Below are 10,369 nucleotides of genomic sequence, written 5' to 3' on the forward strand. Positions count from 1 at the left end.
GGATGTTTATATTTTAAATAAAATCAAACCTCCCTCCCCTGGCCTAAGAGGCCCTCGATGATCTGATCCTCCCCATCTCTACCTGCCTTCCACACCCAGCTCAGCCCACCTCTCCCCCTCTGCCCCTTATCCTCAATGCTCCTGCCATATTTGCCTTTGTTCTGTTCTTTAAACAAGCCAAGTTCCCTCCATCCTCTTATCCTTTGCGCTCACTCTTCCTCTGACCAAAACATTCTTCCTTCAGATCTTTGTGTGACTGGCTCCTTCCTGCTCAACACTCAGATCAAATATCACCTTCTCAGAGACATCTTCTCGGCCCACCCAACCCCCCCTGAAGAAGTGCTTCAATAACACCTATCTTCTCATTTTAGTTTCATCATACATTGATCATTCTATGAAAATTTCTTTGTTTTTTTTCTCAGCCGTGCCATGTGGATGGTGGGATTTTTAGTTCCCCGACCAGGGACTGAACCTTGTGCTCTTGCAGTGGAAGCTCAGTCTTAATCACTAGACTGCCAGGGAATTCCCATTTATTTCTTTTTTCCAAAAAATATGTTTGTTGGCTTTCTCTTTCCCAGGGAAGGAACACAAGCTCATGAGATAAGAGGTCTTCATTAGTTCAGCTCAGTACTTCATAACCAGGGCCGATTTTTATCCCCAGGGGATATTTGGCATTGGCTGAAGGCACCTTGGGCTGTCACAGCTGCGCAGGCGCTCCCCGCGCCTTGCGAGCCGGTGTCGGGAATACTGCTGAGCGTTCCACAATGCGCAGGACAGAACAAAGAACCATGCGGCCCCAGAAGACAGCAGAGAAACCCTTTCTACCTCATCTCTGAAGCCCCAGCGCCTGGACCAGCACCTGGCAAATCTTATCCTGCTCAAACATTTTTGCAGTGTGAACGAATAAAATGTTTAAATTAAATGTTGGATTTAATTTTAAAGCCTAAAAGGTCCTTAGAGAGCAATTAAATCACGAGTTTTCACACTCAGCTTCTGGAAGCCTCAGGCTATGGGGCAGAGTTTCGGGAATTCTATATACTCTAAAGAATTTTCAGCTCAACCCTGAAGACATAAATTTCCTGACTATGGTCTGTTTTATATATTGGGGTCCCAATTATCTGACAAGCTCTCCTGTTTAAAAAAAAAAAAGGAAAACCACTACTCCAGACCAGCCTCTTCATTTCACCGAGCTACAAGCCAGGACTCAGAGAAGCTGGGGGCTGCTCAATATTATTCCACAGAGAGCCAAGCTTGAGTCTCCTGCTGCCAAACTGGCCTTGGTCACAGGCTGGCCACAGCTCTGTCATGTGCCAAAGGTACGATTCAGGAGCAAAGATGATATGATGTAACAATTAGGAACACTAGAGTCATATTGGGTGGGTTTTCATCTTGGCTCTGGCTCCAGTCAGCTGTGTGACCCTGGAAAAGCCACTTAACCTCTCTGAGCTTGAGTTTTCCCTGAAGATCTGTAAAAATGGAGGTATTAATAGTATGTACTTTATAGGGTTGTAATGCAAATTGAAAGAGTTAAAATGTGAAAAATGTTTAGAACAGTGTCTGGCACATAGTAACTGCTGTGTAAGGTTGGTGACCAACTCATCTTGGTTTACCTGGGATGTTCTTGGTTTTAGCCACTGAAAGTCCTGTGTTCCAAGAAACCCCTCAGTCAGAGCAAAACGGAATAGTTATTTATTTCAGTTGTATGTGTATGCTTGATTTTTTAAATTGTCTCCATTAATGTTTGTGCATGCTAAGTCTCTTCAGCTGTGTCTGACTCTTTGTGAGCCCATGGACTATAGCCCACCAGGCTCCTCTGTCCATGGGATTCTCCAGGTAAGAATACTGGAGTGGGCTGCCATGCCCTCCTCCAGGGCATCTTCCCAACCCAGGGATTGAACCTGCATCTCTTATGTCTCCTGCATTGGCAGGCAAGTTCTTTACCACTGGCGTTAATGTTTAGTAACTGTCTATATTAACGTTCACTTTGACTTTTCATTGCTAAATACTTTTCCTACTTAGTCCGTTACATATACCGAGCATGAGGGAAGGATTACTGACAAATTAATTACACAGATGGGAGAGCAGGGGACATCTTTAGCCTACTTTTTTTTTTTTTTTCCTTAGAGTGTTCCACATGCTGGATAAGATAATACATTAGGGACTTTTTTTTTTTTTTGATTGATTTATGGGAGTGATATTTCTTGAGTAGTATTTTTTTTTTTTTGCATTTTAATATTATTCCCATTTCCCCCTTAGTTTTATTGAGATATGCTGACATTCAGCATTATTTAATTTTAAAGTGCATAATGATTCAACTTTACCTTCTTTTTTAAAAAATATAATAGCTTCTCTTTCAGATGGTCTTTTTAAATGTATCCATATATATATTTATTTATTTTACTTTTTTGGCTGTGCTGGGTCTTAGTTGCAGCCTGAAGGATCTTCCATCTTTGTTGCTGCATGTGGGATTTTTTAATTGAGGCACTGGGGTCTAGTTCCCTGACCAGGGATCGAACCCAGGACCTCTTGCATTTGGAGCACGGAGTCTTAGCCACTGGACCACCAGGGAAGTCCTCCTACTTTCAAATAATGAAGTAAATGGTCATTTTTCTATCAGTTCTTGAAAGGAGGCCCACAGCACCTCTACTTGGAAAACGCTTTTATAGCAGTTGGTTTGTTACTCGAGCTCCTCAAACAAGAGAACTCTGTTTCTTTTTTCAAAAAGTCTATATTCCAGCAGTTCAGCACTTCAGACTAAATTCTCCCCAGTCACACAGAATTTTAGAACTGGAAAGGTTAGGAAATATTTAGTACAACCGTGCCATTTCCCAGATCGGAAAACTGAGTCCAGGGAAGCCCACTCCCTCACATGAATCACATGTGAGGACCCCAGGGCTCGGGCCCAAGGTTCCCAAACTTCTGAGTCTCAGAGGTTCTCAAACTGGGTTCCACACCCAGAAGCGAGTTTAGAGAGATGTGGGTGTCTGGGGAGTTAGAAGGAAGCCATTCCGCTGTCACCCCACTCCTCCTATCCCAATAGCTCCACCTCTACCATTTGGACATTGAACTTCAGCTTAACCGGCCTCTGCAAAAGGATTCATGCTGAAAACATATTTTTTGAGAGCCACTCAATTATATCACAAGATTGACATATTTTCTTCCCTGGAAAATTTGCTTCCATGGAGAAAACTTAACTGTTTGTTTGACATTTTATCCCCCTCTCTAATAGGTTTTCTGTGGTCGGAAAAACAGATGCAAGGGCCCTTTAAAAGCCAGACTTTCGAATGAAAGGCTCATTCACTCACAGGAGCGGGCTGGGTGAGTCAGGACACTGGGAACAACCGACCAAGATGTGTAATCTCATGCACATCACTTAGAAAATGTCGCTTAGGAAAATGCAGCCATTTGGGGCCACTCCGCAGAAGCTTAGAAGCAGAGCTCCTACAGCCCCGAGGTGACAGTCGCCAGGAAGCAAGATGGAGGGTGGGGAAAATGGCTGTGAAACCATCTAGGCTAGCACCCAGGATGAGCTGTTGGACATGGGCAAGAACCGCTGGCAAGTTATGCCCTCCCTACCCCCTCCAACATGATTTTAAGCAGAAACAGACACGCCTGGCTTTGGAGCCAAGAGAGCACCCTGGGTTGACCCCCAAGTGGGAGAAAGACAACAAGAATGGCAAAGCAAAATGCGTGCAGCCTTTGTCCATGACAGCGCTGGGCTCTCCCTTGAGGGAGGCAAGGCTTGAAGGAAGCACAGGGAGCCATGAGCTGGCTGCCCAGAGCAGAGAAGCTCAAGCCTCCACACTCAACAGACCTGGGTTTGAATCCCGGCCCAGCCACTCGCCAGCTGTGCCACCTCAGGGGAGTTTCTTCACCTCTCTGAGCATTTTCTCATTGGTAAAACGTAACGGTACCTACCTTACAAGGCCAGTGAAGAATTAGAAAAGAGGAGGGCTCTGCTCCTTACAAGGCTCCTGTGCCAGTGCCAAGAAAACAGTTGCAGCTGCTGTTTATTAAACACCTACTAAGTGCCCATCTCAGGGTGCCAGAGTTCCAGCTCCTAGCCACATAGCCTATGGGGCCTCTGCCTACTGAAGATTCTCCTCCATACTGGAGAAGTTCAGAGGAGGGCTGTCTCCATCATAATTTGGAGCCAAAAGAGTTTGGGGTCAGAGAACATCCTGGGAGACTCAGAGCTCATCAGTCTTTGCTGTGAATGATTGTGTTTGGCCAGCCCTCCCCACATAGTAAGGGGTCAAGAAATAGCTGTTGAATGAGTGACTCAGTGATGGAAGAAATTAATGAAAGACCAAATGTTGATGAATGTCTCCTTCTGGATGGAGGGAGATTTAAAAAAAAAATTCAGTTCATAACATAATGTGGAATGAAATAAGCCAGATACAAGAGAATGTTCAGTGTGATGACATTTGTATAAAGTTCTAGACCAGGCAAGATAAATCTATGGTGACAGGAGTTGGAATAATGGTTCCCTGCGTACTGGAGGAAACAACGCTGTTCCCTGTCTATCCTATATCTGTTCCCCTCTCCCTTACCACTATTGTAGCTACTTGACAAAGTTCTGGTCCTTAAAATGTAAGTGGAACGGTCTGGACACAGTGGGGGAAACCTTCAAGGACTGGTTCCTATTCTTTGCCCTTTTGCCCCCTCTTCCTCCATGTTCCTTTTTGAATATAGATGTGACAGCTGGATCCCTGGCTGCTCTGTTGGATTGTGAGGATTGGAGCCATATACTGAGGTTGGAAGAGCTGGTCACTAGATCCCTAACTACTCCACAGAGCTGTCACACCCGCCCTGGATTTCTCACCTGCTCATCTCTAGAGGTGACAGAAACAATTCTTGGGTAAGCCACTGTTATTTTGGGATTTTCTGTCACATGAAATTTTAACCTATTCTCCATGCCCAACAGCCCTATGAGGTTGGTTTTGTTACTGTTGTACAGATGAGGACATTGAGCTACAGATTACATCCTTGCCCAAGGTCACATGGCTGGAATAGGGAGGACCTAGATATAAATACAGGCTATGAGGGCTGCTGAGGGCATTCCTTCTCTGGAGGCTACTGGGCACATGTCACTGCCCTCCAGTGCCCAGTTCCTGAGGCAGATTAGCCCATGATCACAGGATCAAGACAGTCAAAATCATAGGTCCCAAAATTGAACCCCACACACATGACATCACTGACATCTCCCCACTGACTATGGGAGATGGAATCATATCCCCATTTTGCAGCTAAGAGAACTGAGGCTGGAGGCACTCAGCATCACAGAGCTAGGAAACAGCAGAGCTGGGGTTTAAATCAAGGGTCCTTACTAGCAAAAATCTACCACATTCTTTGCCCCACAGCCACACGGCTGTCTTAGAAGCCATGCAGCCCAGTTCCTTATCAGTTTTTTGTTTTGTTTTTTTTTTTTTTGGCTGTACTGGGTCTTTCTTGCGGCACGTGGGCTTTCTCTAATTGTAACGCTAGGGCTTCTCGCTGTGGTGAGCAAGTTTTCCTTGTGGAGCGCGAGCTCTAGAGAACGTGGGCTCAGTCGCCGTAGCTCACTGGTTTATCTGGGTGAAGCGAATGGGCTTAGTTGTCCCACGGTATGTGGGGTCTTAGTTCCCTGACCAGGGACTGAACCATGTCCCCTGCATTGGAAAGTGGATTCTTAACCACTGAGCCACCAGGGAAGTACCCACCCTACCCCACCCCTATCAGATTTTGAAAATTTCTTTATAGCCACATGGCTGGCCAGTCTCTGCATACCCTCAACAACTGAGAGCTCTTTACCTACCTGCCCTGCAAAGGAGAAGTTTAGGGGGAAGGGTTCTAGTCCCTATACAAGCCTCTGCCTCCTCCTTCCTGGCCTCGGCCATCCTGGGACTGCCCTGTCCTGGGGACTTTTCCCCTGAAGCAGCCTTTTCTCTCCTTGTCCAGTCCCTCAAGCTCAGTGGGTGGGGTGGGGAGGGTGATATCTTTACAGTAGATTCTCTCTCTCTTTCATCATTTCCTGTTCTTTTGAAAAGAAGGCAAGATTATCCCGGGGGTGGGGGGGAGCGATTTGTAAAAATGTAAACTGTACATACTCTCTGACTCAGCTCTCTCCTTGCACACGTGCCCAAAGATGGGTGCGAGAAGCAGCTCAGAGCAGCAAGGTTTGTGAGCTTGGAAACATCCTAAGTGTCCACAGATAGGGGACTGGTGATAACATCAGAATATGTCCCGCCAGTGGAGGACACCACAGCACTTTAAAAGGCTGGGAGTATCGTGTCCACCAAAGAGACATGAGAGCACACGCCCACACAAAGACTTGGGTGCAAACATTTATAGCAATGTTATTCCCAATAGCCCCAAATTGGAAACATTCCAACTGTCCATCAGCTGGTAAATGGATAAGCAAAATGTCTGTACAATGCAAAATATCTATACAATGTCTTTAGAAAGCAAAATATCTATACAATGGAAGAGTAGCCAAAAAAAAAAAAAAAAAAAAAAGACAATATACTCTCCAGGATGGATGAATGTCCAAACAGTTATGCTAAGAAAAAAAAGTCAGATGCAAAAGACAATGTGTTATAGGGACTTCCCTGGTGGTCCAGCGGTTAGGACTCTGTGCTTCCAATGCAGGGTCTCGGGTTTGATCCCTGGTAGGAGAACTAAAGATCCCACGTGTGGCCCAAAAAAAGGAAAAAAGAAGAAAAAAAAAAAAAAAATCAAGCAGAAAAAAGAAAGCAATGCAAAGGAAGAGGCCAGAGGCTGCATGCACTCCATTCTCCAACACCTCTTTTTACAATTATTGGGCCCAGGGATTTAGGAATTGGCATCTGTAAGCCGTAAGTTGGAAGTGTCTAGACTCAGGGTTTATGGAGCGGTCTAGTCCAGTTCCTTTTCACTGTCGGTGGAGAAACTGAGGCCCAGGGAGGGTCTGGGTCCCTTCCAATGCCAGAGCTCACTAGGCCCGGGCCCCGGGCTGAAGTCCAGGCTTCGGACGGAGCTCCCAGCTCTGCCCCCGCACTGCACTCTGCGTACAAATTGCTTCATGGCTCCGGGAAAGGGGAGTTTATAAATTTGGCCACATTTTGGAACAACAGAGCCATAAATGGACATGCCCGCGGGAAGCTGGGAGATACCTGACCTTTGAGGCTGGGAGCCGGGAGACACAGGGAGCGCAGGGGCAGGCGGACCCAGCCATGGCCCAGATTCTTGCATTCAGGGAAAAATAAAACTGTAGAAAGGATCTTGTCCAGAGGAGGCTGCCGATACAAAGTGGAGGACCTGGTTCAAAATGCCCCTTTTGCCCCTGTCTGCCTGGGTGACCTTAGGCAAATGCCTTTACCTCTCTGAGCCTCACTAGTCACCACACCCTGTGAATGATGAGAACACAGAGAAAAAGTGAAAATCAGAGGGACCAGGCCCCAACCCTGACTTACAGAGAGTCAGACTCTTCCAGGATGGGGCCACTATATTTTCTAGAAGTATCCTGAGGTTGTCTGCATTGATAGAGAACTGCAGTGCAGGAGCTGATGACATCTAGGCTCTTAAAACAGACTTCCCAAAGTGATTATTTTTAGAGGTATTCACTGGTGGTACAGCGGTTAGGACTCCACACTCTCACGGCTGAGGGTTCCGATTCAATCCCTGGTCAGGGAACTAAGATCTCAAGAGCCATGCACTGAGAAAAAAACAGATTATTTTTATTAGATTCTGTTGCCTATGGATGAAAAGTCCGACTACTTAGCACGGCATTCAAGGCCTCCACAGAACAGCTTTGTCTCTCAGCTCAGCCACGCACATCCATCTCATTGTTTAAACAAGATGGAGTGTCCTCCCCTGCTGCCAGGTCCCAGCCTTTCCTGGGCATCCAAAGCGGGAATAAAGTAAATTCCACACTCCACAGTTATCTCCTTTTCCAAACACATTCACTATCAGCTTCCAAACCTCTGCACTTCCTTCCAGGTAGAGAATCTCCTCCACCCCACCTGGCTTTCCTTTTGACGGAAAGCCCACCTCACATGCCCTCTCCTGTGAAGTTTTCTGCACCTCTCGACCGAGTCACTGTTCACTCAGGACTCTCCCCTCCAAGTGGACAAATGCATTTGTTGTTATCGTTCAGCCACTCAGTCACGTCCAACTCTTCATGGATTGTAGCCCACCAGGCTCCTCTGTCCGTGGGATTTCCCAGGCAAGAATACTGGAATAGGTACTTCCTTATCCAGGGGATCTTCCCAACCTGGAGATGGAACAGATGCCTCCTGCTTAGCAGGCAGATTCTTTTACCGCTGAACCACCGGGGAAGCTCCTGAACAAGTGAATGAATGAGCGGAATTCCTGATTGAGTTGCCTCGCAGTCCTGGAACACAATTTGTACTCAATAATGTTAGTTGAAATACAGTAAAATCTGGCTTCTCTCAGCCAACTCTGATGTGAATGCAACAACCACTGAAAAACATTCGGTCGATTAGCACACATTAATTGAGTGCCTACTGTGTGCCTGGCATGTGTAAACAAGCCAGAGCATTCTGAATGGGGTTCAGTGTGATAGGTGCTATGAGAGAGCACCGTTGAGAGATGCCATTTCATAGACAGCGGCCAGGAAGCCCCTTGGAGGAGGTGGCATTACAGGTGATAAGTGGAGAGACAGGGCCAGCCTGCAGAGCCCAAGAGGTGTTGACCTGATTTGTGTCTGAGAAGAACTCTCTGGATTCTAGGTAGTAAGTGGAGATGGGGTGGAGACAGTGGCCAGAGCCAAGTGACGAGATTAACAGCGGTGTGGAGAGGGGGGGCCCAGCCACATGAAGACAGATGCCACCAGGGGCCTCCTGCTTGGGTGGGACAGCTGACCTTCCAAACCTTAGATTCTCTGATTATGTCTTGTTTATGTTTTAAAAGCACATGCCCATACACACACCAATAAAGTAAACAAAACCCCTCAGCGCCTCTGAAGTTGGCTAAAGCCCATAGGAGGGTCTGTTAATTCTCTTAAAAATGTTTTTGTTTTTTTTTTTCCACTGAATCTTCAGGGCTGTGTTTCCAGCAGCTGGCACACACCCAAAGGGACAAGCTTGCTGGGACACACAGGCTTCCGTCCCCCTGTCATTGTCCTCTGGATCACAGCTCGTGGCTGCTAAGAGGGTCATTTCCTGCAGCCTCAGCAGGGCCAGGCCTTCCCACGGATGCAGCCCGGTCAGCTGCATTTCCCGAGAGGACACTGCTCTGGGGGAGAGGGAGCGGCAGGCAAAAGACAGCCCTGGAGGTCAAGCAAGTAGCGCTGGCCCAACAGTTCATTATTAAGTCCATCCTTACCCGAGGTTTAACCAAACAATGTGGTGTGGTTCCCAGGCTAGCCCATAAGGAAAGCCTAAATCGTTGATATTGGAGTCATCTCTCTAGACATGATAAGAGAGACCCGGGTCACCAGAGGGCCTGGGCCGGCTGATTTCAAGAGTCACCAAATTCAGGCCTTGTGACCTACAATCTTCTGAAGTGACAGGAAAGCCCCTCCCCCACCATAGACCGAGCAGGGGGCACTGACTCTGGGACAAGGGACTCCAGACACGGGGCTCTGTGAACCCCATGACCATCCAAACCACTCACACACGTACATTCTGAGTTTCTAGGTTCGACCCCTCTTGGATAATCTGGTTTCCTTTTTAAAAAACATATTTTTAATTATTTTGTGTTTTTGGCCACACTGGGTCTTAGTTGCCACATCCAAAATCTTCAGTCTTCATTGAAAATGCGGCATGTGGGATCTTTGGTTGTGATATGCGAACTCTTACTTGTGGTTTGTGGGATCTAGTTCCCCGAGGAGGGATGGAATCCCAGCACTCTGCACTGGGAGCACAGAGTCTCAGCCACTGGACCACCAGGAAAGTGTCTGACAATCTGGTTCCTTAAACTGGTGCTCTGCAGCCAGGGAGAGTGAGGAGGCTGCTAAGGAGGTGTCTGGGCCATGCCCATTAAATTGTTCCCCAAAACCCGTGAATCTTGTCTAAGGATCATGATACAAGCCACTCTTGTATCTTAAGCCATCTTCCTCTGAAGCCACTCTCCCTTGCTCATTACCTCTAGTCACACAGGCTCGTTTTGGCTTCCTTATTTCTGCTTGAGGGCCTTTGCCCATGCAGTGTCCTCAGCCTGGATCACCAGAGTGCCCAAGGCACCTAAACTCTCTCCTTAGAGCTAACTGGCAATAGTGATTTGTGTGATGCCATCTTCCTCCCAGGACCACGGAAGACAGCCCACCACCCACGTCACATGGCTTCCCAGGCCGCCTTGAGAGGTAAAGAGAAACAGAAGGGAACCTAGAAGCTTTCAGTGGCCTAAGTCTGTGAATGATGCGTGTCCCTTATGCTCACATTTCATT

The 10,369-nt window shown here is 47.1% G+C and overlaps 1 long non-coding RNA gene across 1 annotated transcript; it reads left to right on the plus strand.

Moving 5' to 3' along the window:
- Nucleotides 1-762: 762 nt before the first annotated feature.
- LOC129630179 (uncharacterized) lies at nt 763-9,352 on the plus strand. The gene is made up of 3 exons (XR_008703586.1): nt 763-1,316; nt 4,696-4,861; nt 9,024-9,352. It is a non-coding gene; the product is annotated as an uncharacterized LOC129630179 (long non-coding RNA).
- Nucleotides 9,353-10,369: the final 1,017 nt, after the last annotated feature.

Source organism: Bubalus kerabau, chromosome 16 (genome assembly GCF_029407905.1).
Source record: "Bubalus kerabau isolate K-KA32 ecotype Philippines breed swamp buffalo chromosome 16, PCC_UOA_SB_1v2, whole genome shotgun sequence".
In the NCBI taxonomy this organism is placed as follows: Eukaryota; Metazoa; Chordata; class Mammalia; order Artiodactyla; family Bovidae; genus Bubalus; species Bubalus kerabau.